This window comes from Symphalangus syndactylus, chromosome 18 (assembly GCF_028878055.3).
Source record: "Symphalangus syndactylus isolate Jambi chromosome 18, NHGRI_mSymSyn1-v2.1_pri, whole genome shotgun sequence".
NCBI lineage: Eukaryota > Metazoa > Chordata > Mammalia > Primates > Hylobatidae > Symphalangus > Symphalangus syndactylus.
In genome coordinates this window covers 68,681,871-68,695,119 of record NC_072440.2, presented here as the reverse complement: position 1 = coordinate 68,695,119, position 13,249 = coordinate 68,681,871, and the positions used below count along the sequence as shown (strand labels likewise).

Sequence of the window (13,249 nt, the reverse complement as noted above, 5' to 3'; positions counted from 1 at the left end):
CTCTACTAAAAAAAAAAAAAAAAAAAAATAGCAGGGCGTGGTGGTGCATGCCTGTAATCCTAGCTACTCAGGAGGCTGAGGCAGGAGAATCGCTTGAACCCAGGAGGCGGAGGTTGCAGTGGGACGAGATCACGCCACTGCACTCCAGCCTGGGCGACAGAGCAAGACCCCGTCTTGGGGGAAAAAAAAAGAAATTAACTAGGCAATCTTAACTTTAAGTTCCAACAGGACAAACAATAATCACGACTATGTCTGTGCCCACCACTGTATTCCCCTGCCAGGCAGGACAGCAAAAGCCAAAAGCTAAGAAAGGGAGGGGGAGCTCCCTACAAGCACCCAATTACAATATGGCCTGGGAGCATCCCCGGGGCTACTGCTCCCTCAGCCTCTTTGTCATCATTCCTCTAGTCTCTCAATTAAATATTAGTCTCCTCAGAGACCTTCTGATGGCTCTGCCTATAGTATCCACTCTCCCAGTTACTGTCATAGCTTTAATGACCTCGTGAATTTGCTTGTCGTTGACCATCTCCTCCCACTAGACTGTAAGCTCCATGAGGGCAGAAGCCTTGTCTGTCTTGCTTTCTTTGTATCCCCAATGCCTAGATCTGTGTCTGGCACATAGGAAGCACCCCACAAATATTTGCTGAACGAATGACTGAACTCTGAGGAAACTGAAGCCCCGGGTGTGAGGACGTGGGGGGATCGTGGCTGGTCCAAGGCCACTCTGGGGCCGAACTTCAAACCCGTGGCTCCTGACCCTGGCGGCCAAGTCTCGGGGGGCGGCTCACAACCCGTCAGGTAGCGTAAGCTTGGGCCCCGCAATGGAGGCCAGAGGGTGGGAGAGCCAAGGCTTCCCAAGGCACAGCCGCGGCTCCTCCGGGGTCCCTTGCCCTGCATCCAGCAGGAACCAGCCACGCACTCACCTCGGCGGCTCCACCACCGGCTCTGTGCCGCCGCCGCCGCCGCCCACGGTGACAGCTCCCTGAGCGCCCGGACTTCCGGGGTCAAACTGCCATTCCGCAGGAGCAGACAGGAAGTCTCGGCCTGGCCCCGCCCCCAGAGCCTAGCAAACTACCGCCGGGAAGCCGGACCCGGGCTGCGCCTCTTTCTTAAGACTCCGCCCCCCACTCGGCGTCTGTAGCCACGCCCCTTCCCCGCCTATCTCCCTTCCTGCTTAAGCAGAGGATAGGTCAGCTGAGGGCGGGATATGTGATTACACCTCTCGGGAAATCCAAGTATGGCACCTGAGAGGACGTCTCGGAATCCCAGGCTTCCACCTTCTGCCCGACCTCTTTAGTCACAGTTTTACATATTTAATCCAGAAGAGAAATTTTAACAAGTCAAAAGCACGAACATAATGTGGTAAGCAGATGTACGAGTACAGACTGCGATTTCATTTACGGGAAATTCTAGAACAGACAGTACTCTGTTCATGAGTAGTGATGGTGTTAAAATTGGTGGTTTCTTCTGGGGCTGTGGGCTGGGAGGGGCCACAAGTGAGGCTGGGGTCACCCCGTGTCTTCATCTTGGTGGTAGCCATGTAGATGTGTTCACTTTGGAAAATTCATCAAATTATACACTTAAGATTTGTGCGTTTTTCTGTATGTATGCAGTATAGTTTTGTTTTGTTTAAGGAAGTTACAAGTATAGCTATCCTTAGAGAAGGATGCAATTTTTCTACAGAATGTCTCAGGTAATGTAGGTTTAGTGGTTCCTAAGCCTGGCTATGGATCAGAATCATCACAGAAAACTTGTTAAGAACGCACATTCCTGGCTTCATCTCAGTGCCTGGTACACAGTAAGAATTCAAAACCAACCACCATCATTATTGGGGTGTTATAGAAGCCCCCGAATGGAGAACACAACCCCAACCTGGGATTGTGAAATGTTTCCCAGGACACTCCTGCCAACCCATGCTATCTGCACTAGGGCTACAAGGAATGCTTAGTTCAGTGCCTGTCTTCAAGGGGCTTACAAGATAGGAAGTGCAAGAAAACCAATAGCAATGAGTCAATGTGATGAATGCAGTGTGCTGAGGAAATAGGAGAGATGGGCTGTAAACCAGAAATGAGATGAGAGGGGCTGGATATTATATTAGTTTTGTATTGCTGCATAACATATTACCACAAACTTATAACAACACACTACTTGCCACTTATAACAACACACTGCTTGCCACTTATAACAAACACATTTATTTATTTATTTATTTATTTTGAGACAGAGTCTCACTCTGTCGCCAGGCTGGAGTGCAGTGGTGTAATGTCGGCTCACTGTAACCTCTGCCTCCCGTGTTCAAGCGATTCTCCTGCCTCAGCCTCCCAAGTAGCCGGGACTACAGGCACGCGCCACCACGCCCAGCTAATTTTTGTATTTTTAGTAGAGACAGGGTTTCACCATGTTGGCCAGGATGGTCTCGATCTCTTGACGTTGTGATCTGCCTGCCTTGGCCTTCCAAAGTGCTGGGGTTACAGGCGTGAGCCACCACACCTGGCCAACAAACATACTTATTATCTCACATTTTCTGTGGGCCAGGAGTCTGAGGATGGCATAGCTGGCTCCTCTGCATCATGGTCACCCACAAGACTGCAATCAAGATATCAGCCAGGGCTGGAGTCTCATTTAAAGGCTCAATTCAAAAAGGATCTGCTTCTGAGTTCCCATGTCTACTGGCTAAATTCAGTTCCTTAATGGTTGTTGGACTAAGGGTCTCAGTTCCTAGCTGGATTTTGGCCAAAGGCTTGTCACGTAGGCTTCTCCAATGTAGCAGCCTGCTTCATCAAAGCATGCAAGCCTAAAAGTTAATAGGGAAGGCAAGAGTGGTGGCATATGCTTATAGTTCCAGCAGGTTGGGAGGCTGAAGCAGGAGGATTGTTTGCGCCTAGGAGTTCAAATTGAGCCTGAGCAACATAGCAAGACCCAGGCTCTAAAAAATTAAAAATAAATAAATAAATAAAAGAAGGCAATAGGGGCTGGGCACAGTGGCTCATGCCTATAATCCCAACACTTTGGGTGCTACGGTGGGAAGATTGCTTGAGCCCAGAAGTTTGAGGCCATCCTAGGCAACATAGCAAGACTTCGTCTCTAAAAAAAACTTTTTAAAATTAGCCAGGCATGGTGGTGCATGCCTGTAGTCCCAGCTACTGAGGAAGTCGAGGCAGGAGGATTGCTTGAGCCCAGGAGTTCGAGGCTGCAGTTAGCTGTGATCACACCACTGCACTCCAGCCTGCACAACACAGCAAGACCCTGTCTCAAACAAACAAAAGGAGGCAATAGGAGATTCTACTAATGAGAGAAATTACAATCTCATGTAACCTAATCATGAAAGGGACATCAGTTTTGCCATGTTCTATTTGTTAGTAGCAAGTCACAGGATTTGCCCACAGGGGATTACACAAGGCATGAATACCAAAAGATGTGAATCAATGGAGGCCACTCTAGAGTCTGCCTGCCACAGATACTTAGAGGGTGTATATCAACCCCAGGTCTGCAGCAGAGGAAGTAGAGGTGCAGAGAGATGAAGACAGTTGTGATAATAATGACCACATTTGTCAAACCCTTGCTTCATCCCAGGCACTGGAATAAGCATTTTATATATATTATCTCTTTGACTTTTTTTTTTTTAAATGAGATGGAGTCTCACTCTGTTACCCAGGCTGGAGTGCAGTGGCACGATGTTGATTCACTGCAACCTCTGCCTCCCAGGTTCAAGCCATCTTCCCGCCTCTGCCTCCCTAGTAGCTGGGGCTACAGGCTCGCGCTGGGCTAATTTTTGTATTTTTAGTAGAGATGGGGTTTTGTCATGTTGGCCAGGCTGGTCTCAAACTCCTGACCTCAGGTGATCTGCCCGTCTTGGTCTCTCAAAGTGCTGGGATTACAGGTGTGAGCCACTGAGCCAGGTGCTCCTTGACTCTTTGTAACAATGATAAGAGGTAGACGCTATTATTACCCCGTTTTAAAGAGAGGTTTAAAGACTAGACCAGAGTCACAGAGCTGGTAAGTGCATGGAGTGGGGATTTGAATTCAGCCCTGTTTAGCCCCAAGCTCCAAGAGGTCTCAAGTGCCACAAGCTGCATCAGAACAGTGAATGTTTCCCTTTGTTGCTGTTACTATTATTATTATTATCATTATTATTATTATTTTTGAGATAGGGTCTCCCTCTTTCACCCAGGCTGGAGTGCAGTGGTGTGATCATGGCTCATTTCAGCCTCTGCCTCCTGGGCTCAAACAATTCTCTTGTCTCAGTCTCTTGAGTAGGTGTGACTATAGGCATGCACCACCATGCCTGGCTAATTTTTAATTTTTTCGTGGAGATGGTGTCTCACTATGTTGCCCAGGCTGGTCTTGAACTCTTGGCCTCAAACGATCCTCCTACCTCAGCCTCCCAAAGTGCTGGGATTACAGGTATGAGCCACCATGCCAGCCTGTTGCTGTCATTTTTAGGAAAACTGATCTTCTACTGACATGGAAGGGACAGAAAAAGGTGCCAGAAACTGTGTGTTTTTGTTTTATTTTGTTTTTTCTTCTCTATCATCCACACACACTGGGCACAAGGAAAATGCAATCTGTATCTTGGTGATTGGTTGGGGGAAAATCACGTACAGCAGCCTTTGGTCCAGGAAAAACTTAAAATAGTAGTTCTGGAAAAAATATATGCACTGGTTCCATCTTTCCCTATGTGTACAAAGATGTTCATATCACTAAGGTTTTGGAACTAAATTACATGACTGTAAGAAGACAAAACATCCAATAAGTCACCTAACTTCTCCAAACAGATCTGTTTTCTCATCTGCTAAACAAAGTAGTTAATATCCACTTCATCATCATTAGAAGGCTTAAGGCTGGGTGTGGTGGCTCATGCCTGTAATCCCAGCACTTTGAGAGGCTGAGGTGGGAGGATTGCTGGAGGCCAAGAGTTCAAGACCAACCCAGGCAACGTAATGAGACTTAGTCTCTCAAAAAATAAAAATAAAAAAACTAGCTGGGTGTGGTGGCACACACCTGTAGTCCCAGCTACCCTGGAGGCTGAGGTGGGAGGATAGTTTGAGCCTGGGTGGTGGAGGCTGCAGTAAGCTGTGGTTGTGCCACTGCACTTCAGTCTCGAAACAAAACAAAACAAAACAGAAGGCTTAAATGAGATAATGTAGACAATGCCAAGAACACAGTAGGTGCTCAAAAAATGTTAGTGAAAAGGAAGGAAGAAAGGACACTCCCTATCAGCTGGAGCATTAACTTTTACATTTCTTTCATCTTTCTCCCTTGCCTAAAGAGCTTAATGAGGAATGTTGGTTTACAAAGGACACATTCTTGTCTAAGCTAGTATGTGTCCAACTGAAATTAAATTTAAAAGCCGGTTTAACAGGAGAGGACTCAAATCATGCATAAGTCGTTTGCAAACATGCAAATACAGAGTAATTTCTTGGCCTGGCTTCTCCTCTAGATTAAAAGAAAAACAACTAATTTAAGAACAACAGTTTGGGTTGGCAAAAGAGAGGAGTGTCCATGGTTCTTATAACCAATAAAGTCTAGGGGTAACTAGGGAGAAAACTGTCAATATTCAGTGCCACATAATAGACATTGAAATATCTAGGTCTGAGTCTTGCCTGGCCCAGCCACTCTGAGTCACCTCAGATGAATCAGTGTTCCCTTCTTTTGCACATCAGTCCTCCAGCAAGCATGTGTTTGCAGAGCACTCACTGTTGAGATTAGCTGTTGTTTGGCATCCAGTGTTTATTTCCTCTGTTTTCCTACCAATAGCAACTTGATCACTCCTTAGGGAACCGTCACTCCCATTTCAGTATGTGTGGAGTGGGGTTGACCCCTTACCCAGAGTTTAAGTGTCCAAAATTGTATTAGTCATCTAGGGCTATGCAACAAATCATCCCACAATACAGTAGTTTAAAACAGTAATAGGCCAGGCACCGTGGCTCACGCCTGTAATCCCAGCACTTTGGGAGGCTGAGGCAGGCAGATCACGAGGTCAGGAGATCGGGACCATCCTGGCTAACATGGTGAAACCCCGTCTCTACTAAAAATACAAAAAATTAGCCGGGCGTGGTGGCGTGTGCCTATAGTCCCAGCTACTTGGGAGGCTGAGGCAGGAGAATTGCTTGAACCCAGGAGGCAGAGGTTGCAGTGAGCCAAGACCACACCACTGCACTCCAGCCTGGGCAACAGAGCAAGACTCCATCTAAACAAAACAAAACAGTCATCATAGTTTTTTAGGCCAGGTGCAGTGGCTCACACTTGTAATCTCAGCACTTTGGGAGCCAAGGTGGGAGGATCACTTGGGCCCAGGAGTTCAAGACTAGCCTGGGCAACAGTGAAACTCCATCTCAATTTTTAAAAATAGTTTATTATCCCATATGGTGTCTGTGGGTTGGGAGTTCCAAAGTGGCTTGGCTGGGTGGTTCTGGCTTAGGGTCTCTCAGGAAGATGCAATAAGATGTCAGCTAGGACTGAAGGCTTGATTAGAGCTGAAGGATCCACTTACGTGGTGGATCATTTACTCACATGACTGCCGGGTTGGTACTGGCTATTGGCAAGGGGCCTCAGTTCCTCTCTACAGGGCTAGTTGAGTGTCCCCACCACATATCCCTTGGCATCTCTCAAAGGGAACAATCTAAGAGATCAAAGCAGAAGCACCAATGTCTTTATGACCTAGCTTTGGAAGTCACAAACTATCACTTCGGCCACATTTCTACTGGTCGCATAGGCCAGTCTTGATTCAGTGTGGGAGGGGTCTTACTATACAAGGGCATGGATATCAGAAGGCAGGATCACTGGGGGCCATCTTGGAAGCTGCCACATCAATCTAATATGAGCCTGGCATATTCTTTTTTTTTTTTTTTCTTTGTTTTTTTGAGACGGAGTCTCGCTCTGTCGCCTAGGCTGGAGTGCAGTGGCGCAATCTCGGCTCACTGCAAGCTCCGCCTCCCGGGTTCACGCCATTCTCCTGCCTCAGCCTCTCCGAGTAGCTGGGACTACAGGCGCCTGCCACCACGCCCGAGCCTGGCATATTCTAAACCTTCAGCCACAGTGATTGGCTCAAGAGTGGATACATAATGTTTAAATCTTTTTTTTTGTTTGTTTGTTTTTAAGAGACAGGATCTATATTGCCCAGGCCTGTCTCAAACTTCTGGTCTCAAGTGACCCTCCCGCCTCAGCCTCCCAAAGTGCTAGGATTACAAACATAAGCCATTCTGTCCAGTCTGCCAAATCTATCCAGTGATACCCAATTCTGGTATCTTTATTTGAAATCAAAAGGAAAGAGAAGCTCTCTTTCTGATGAGATTGTTAGCAGTAAGAATGAACTAAGCTTATACTGGCTGGAGGCCACCACCTAGAACCTGAGAATGAAGCTAGCTCAAAGAACAGCAGAGCCAAGAAAAGGAATGACAAGCAGAGACAGAATGAAAGAGAGAGATGACATCATTCGAACACTGGATCTAGGCAAATCTGAATTCAGGTACCCTGAGGCTTTTCTCATACCTGTTTCGCTTAAGCCATTTGAGTTGGGCTTCTGTCCTAATACAACTTTTAGATGCTCAGTCCTCCTCACTTTTAGTTGACCAGCCTTTTCTAAAGATTATGACTGGTACCCACTGGAGCAAGAGGGGTGAGATCGTTAACTGTTCAAGCTTATGACCAGAAACAGTGGCTGGCATTTCAAGTTGCTAGATTAGGGATAAGGAGATACTAGCTTACGAATAGACCAGGTGTACCTTGGGTACCCACCAATTGGTATTCTTTAACTAGACCAGTGGTGTTCTGGAGAGGTACATGGTAAAGAGGTAGCTGATGGATTGGTTGTAGAGTCTAATGATCTAGGTGTTAAGCCCATTTATATCCCTTAATTACTAGGCAAACTGGGACAAATTTCTTAGCTTACCTAAGCCTCTGTTTCCTTAGCTGTATAATAATACTTGTTCAATCTACTATAATCACTCAGCAACAAACATTCATTGAGCACCTACTATGTGCTAGTTATCATCAATAAAGCAATGATTCAGTTCCAGCCTTCAGAGTTTTCACAGTCTTGTTAGAAATATGAATGATATATAAATTATAGCATGGTTTAAGAAGTATTGTGATAGGCATATATACGATGTTTTGAGGTCATAAGTGAAAAAGCTTTTTTTTTTGAGACAGAGTTTTGCTGTTGTCGCCCAGGCTGGAGTGTAATGGTGCAATTTCGGCTCACTGCAACCTCTGCATCCTGGGTTCAAGCGATTCTCCTGCCTCAGCCTCCTGAAGTAGCTGGGATTACAGGTGCCCGCCACCATGCCCTGCAATTTTTTTTTGTATTTTTAGTTGAGATGGGTTTTCACCATGTGGGCCAGGCTGGTCTTGAACTCCTGACCTCAGGTGATCCACTTGCCTCAGTCTCCCAAAGTGCTGGTATTACAGGCATGAGCCACCGTGCCTGGCCAAAAGCTTTTTTTTTTTTTTTTTTGAGACAAGATCTCAGTGGCACCATCATTGCTCACTGCAGCCTGGGACTCCTAGGCTCAAGTGATCCTTCCACCTCGGCCTCCCAACTGGTATTGCAGGTGTGAGCCACCACCCCCAGCCAGGAAAAGCATCTTATGTAGTAGGATATGCATGGACTTTCTGGAGAGGATGCTGTTTAATCTGAGTTTTCAGAAAATCTAGGAGCTGACAGGTTAGTAGAACATAACAAGGAAAGGAGCAAAGACCCAGAGGTGTAAAAGAAGATGGACCATTCAGGTAATTGCAAGTAAATGTGTATAGCTTGAATCTCAGAGTTTAAGGGCATTTTATGGAGAGGCCAGATTATGGAGGGCTTTGTGGACCATGCTAAGGAGCTGGTGGTGGGGAAGATCCTGGAGTGCTTGAAGGGACCTGAGGAATTTTTAGAAAGATAACTCTAGTATTCAATGGTAGGCAGTCTTGTGAAAAGAATAAGATAACTCTAATAGCCATGGCAGTGGACAGGATAGATGATAGCAAAAATGGAGCTAGCACTGGTGCAGTGGCTCACATCTGTAATCTCAACAGTTTGGGAGGCCGAGATGGAAGAATCACTTGAGCCCAAGAGTTTGAGACCAGCCTAGGCAACATAGAGAGGCCCTGTCTCTTCAAAAAAATATAAAAAGCCGGGTGGTGGCTCATGCCTCTAGTACCAGCTACTTGGGAAGCTGAGGCAGGAGGATCACTTGAGCCCAGGAGGTTGAGGCCGCAGTGAGCCATGATGATGCCACCGTACTCCAGCCTCAGTGACTGGCTGACAGAGCAGGACCCTGCCTTAAAAAAAAAGAAAAAAGAATGGAGCTCGGCCTGTGTTGCAGTTATCTGTAGCTGCATGATAAACTATCCCCACATTTAGTGGCTTATGAAGATGTATTATGCCTCATGATTCTGTGAATTGGCTGGGCTAAGCTGAATGGTTCTTCTGCTCCACGTAGTGTCAGCTGATGTTATCATTTGGTTACATTGAGTTAGGTGCTCATTTGAGGCTGGAATGTCCCAGACAGCATCATTCATATGTCTGGCATCTGAGCTGGGGTAGCTGGAATAGCTGGCAGCTGGGTGGGGCTCTCTTGCCACATGGTCTCTCTCATCATTCAGTAGTCTAGTCCAGTAGTTCTCAAGCAGGGGTGATTTTCTCCCACAGGGGACATATGGCAATTTCTGGAGACATTTCTGGTTGTCACTATTGGAGGAACTAGGAATTAGAGGCCAGGGATGCTGCTAAACATCCTACAATGCACAGAACAGCCTCACCACAAAGAACTATCTGACCCAAAGTATTAACAATGATGAGCTTGAGAAATATTGGTATAGCCGGAGCTTCTATGTGGTGGTTTAGACCCCAAGAGGGTAAAAATGGAAAACATATTTTTTTTTTTTTTTTTTTTTGAGACTGAGTCTCATTCTGTTACCCAGGCTGGAGTCCAGTGGCATGATCTCAACTCACTGCAGCCTTCACCTCCTGGGTTCAAGCGATTCTCCTGCCTTAGCCTCCAGAATTATAGGCACTTGTCACCACGCCTAGCTAATTTTTGTATTTTAGTAGAGACGGGGTTGTACCATGTTGGCCAGGCCTCAGCCTCCCAAAGTGTTGAGATTACAGGTGTGAGCCACTGCGCCTGGCCTGTTTTTTGTTTTTTTGAGACAGGGTCTCACGTTGTCACCCAGGCTGGAGTACAGTGGTGTGAACATGACTCACTGCAGCCTCGACCTCTTGGGCTCAAGCAATTCTCCTGCCTCAGCCCCACCAAGTAGCTGGGACCACAGACGCATGTCACCATGCCCAACTAATTTTTGTATTTTTTATAAATTTGGGGTTCTGCCATGTTGCCCATGCTGGTCTTGAACTCTGGGGCTCAAGCGATCTACCTGCCCTGGCTAGCCAGATTGCTGGGATTACAGGCAGTAGCCACTGTGCCTAGCCAAGAAGCTGCCATATTTCTTTTCTTTTCTTTCTTTCTTTTTTTTTTTTTTTCTGAGATGGAGTTTCTCTCTTGTTGCCCAGGCTGGAGTGCAATGGCGCGATCTTGGCTCACCACAACCTCCACCTCCCATGTTCAAGTGATTCGCCTTCCTCAGCCTCCTGAGTAGCTGGGATTACAGGTATGCACCCCCATGCCTGGGTAATTTTGTATTTTTAGTAGAGATGGGGTTTCTCCATGTTGGTCAGGCTGGTCTCAAACTCCCAACCTCAGATGATCCACCTGCCTTGGCCTCCCAAAGTGGTGGGATTATAGGCATGAGCCACGACGCCTGGCTGAAGCTGCCGTATTTCTTTTTATGTATGTATGTATGTATGTATGTATGTATGTATGTATGTATTTATCTTTGTAAGACCTCTCAGGGATGAATGAAGCTGCCATATTTCTTAAGCCCTAGGCTCTGGAACGCCACACTATCACTTTGTCCACATTCTATTGGTCAAAGCAAGTTACAAGGCCAGCTCTGATTCAAGTGGAGAGGAATTAGTTGTTCTCCCCATCCATGGGCAACTACTAGTCTATTTTCTGTCTTATAGATCTTTGTTGACCATTTTAACAGGAAATCAACCACAGCCAGCGAGATCATTTAACGAAAAAGATTCATGTGAGAAGTAATAGTGGTGTGAGCTCAAACATTGGCAAAGTGTCCTCATGAGAAAATGAAATAATGGCAGTTGAAATCTCTTTGCAAAGTGTTGCATAAATATATTAATTTCATAATCCACACTGTCCTCAGCCAGGAACTGCTGTCCCCAGCAGCTTTCTATTAAGCCAGGCTTTCTTTCAATAGGCCTCCGTTCTGTGTCTGTCCAATCCCCCGGCCTCTGTTGAGTTCATCAAAGCTTCTGCTGACTCCAGAAGAATCTAGAGAATGATCACTGCAGTGAAAAGTCTCAAATCATCCCCCAGGGCCCCTAATAACAAAACATCTGCTTGTCATTGTCTCCTACCCCTTTTGGTTTTAGAGAGAAAACAGCATTAAGTGACGATAATGGTAAACAACTTAAAAACCAGGTCTCCTGGCTTCCAGGAAAAGAGCTTTAATTTGAAGGCAGCTAATTATCCATTCATTATAATTTACAAATAGTAATTGTCTTGCCTCCTGTCACTGGTCTGTGAACAACAGTCAGAAAGATGAAAAAAAAAGTCAGAGTTAACACATTGTAGAAATCAGAGGGCAGAGAACCCTCAAATCGAAGAAAACTCTTACAGAACATGTAATTCAAACCTCTCATTGTATGGATAAGGAAACTGAGGCCCAAAGAGGGAATGGGGCCTTTCCAGAGTTACCCAGCAGTCGGGGGGATGGCAGAATGGGCACTGGAACCAAAGCTTCCATGCTGGCTCTAGCCTAAAGCCCCACCCAGGGAGATGAAAGGGTGGTTCTGTCTGCCTCCATGCAGCCTGGAGACTCTGCACTCAGACCACCCATCAAAGTGGCAGTTGGCATGTTCAGATCTCTCTATAATCATCAGGGTGGGACAATAAAGCCACAGAACCAGGAGGTAGAAACAATTCCTCAAGGGCTGGGACATGGTTTAAATTCAGACGGGGTTGGGGCAGCGAACGTTTTGCTTCACATCAAGATTTAACATTTTTTATTTGGTAGCATCTTGAACTTTTTTTTTTTTAAGACAAGGTCTTGCTCTGCTGCCCAGGCTAAAGGGCAGTGTCAGTGATCACAGCTCACTGAAGCCTTGACCTCCTGGCTCAAGAGATCCTCCTGCTTCAGACTCCTGAATGGCTGGCATTACAGGCACAAGCCACTGTGCCCAGCTATTTAAAAAAATTTTTTTCTTAGAGATGAGGTCTTGCTCTGTTGCCCAAGCTGGTTTCAAACTCCTGGACTCAAGCAATCCTCACAGCTCAGCCTCCCAAAGTGTTAGGATTACAGGTGTGAGCCACCATGCCCAGCCACATCTTGTACTTTCCATGTAGGATCTGAAAAGAAGGAATTTCTTTTTTTTTTTTTGAGACGGAGTCTCGCTCTGTCACCCAGGCTGGAGTGCAGTGGTGCAATCTCGGCTCACTGCAAGCTCTGCCTCCCGGGTTCACGCCATTCTCCTGCCTCAGCCTCTCCGAGTAGCTGGGACTACAGGCGCCCGCCACCACGCCTGGCTAATTTTTTGTATTTTTAGTAGAGATGGGGTTTCATCATGGGCTCGATCTCCTGACCTCGTGATCTGCCCACCTCGGCCTCCCAAAGTGCTGGGATTACAAGCGTGAGCCACCGCGCCCGGCCTGTGGTGGAAAATATTGACACATAGTAGTTTTGGCCATTAAACCTGGGGTTTCAATCCAGTGGAGTATCGCCAGCTCTTTAGCTTTCCTTGAGAGAGTTTGAAAATAAGTTACTGGAAGATTTGCCTTGACCATCATGAAAAGAGGGGAACCCTACTTTCTCTTCTTGCTGGGTATCTACTCTCTGGGCTTGCACAGTCCCCAGAGATTTCAGTCTGCAGCTACTCTGACCTAATTCCTTGAGTACAACGGCCCCTTCACACCTCAGGGCACTAGCCCATGCTGCTTCCTTGGCCCCTGCTCTCCTTGTCAAGGTAAAGCCTCCTCTTCATCTCATTTTTTCCCAGGTTATAATCACTTTCCTGATATACACATTCCTAGTTAGCTCCCTTCACTTCCCTTGTGTGTCACTGGTCACAGCTTATCTTCTTGTATTTATTGTGTGGTCAATCAATGATTGACTCCTTCATTAGGCTATGTGTTCTGACAAATTAGGGACCTCATCTGTTTTGTTCACCAACCTTATCCCCAGT

At 46.4% G+C, this 13,249-nt stretch overlaps 2 protein-coding genes across 17 annotated transcripts in view; one reads left to right on the top strand and one right to left on the bottom strand.

Annotated features, from left to right (window-relative positions):
• ASCC2 (activating signal cointegrator 1 complex subunit 2) overlaps window positions 1-1,059 on the bottom strand; it is a 51,875-nt gene extending 50,816 nt beyond the window's left edge. For 8 of the 16 annotated variants that reach the window (XM_063623626.1, XM_063623627.1, XM_063623634.1 and 5 more), the window contains exon 1: window positions 924-1,011. The gene's annotated coding sequence lies outside the window, so the exon portion shown is untranslated. Of the gene's footprint in view, window positions 1-923 lie in introns of all 16 variants that reach the window. The other 8 variants (XM_055254086.2, XM_055254089.2, XM_063623629.1 and 5 more) reach the window with 5 other exon arrangements.
• Window positions 1,060-1,176: 117 nt separating this feature from the next.
• The window catches only part of MTMR3 (myotubularin related protein 3), a 199,684-nt gene continuing 187,611 nt past the window's right edge, over window positions 1,177-13,249 (top strand). The window contains exon 1 of the mRNA XM_055254083.2: window positions 1,177-1,362. The gene's annotated coding sequence lies outside the window, so the exon portion shown is untranslated. The remainder of the gene's footprint in view (window positions 1,363-13,249) is intronic.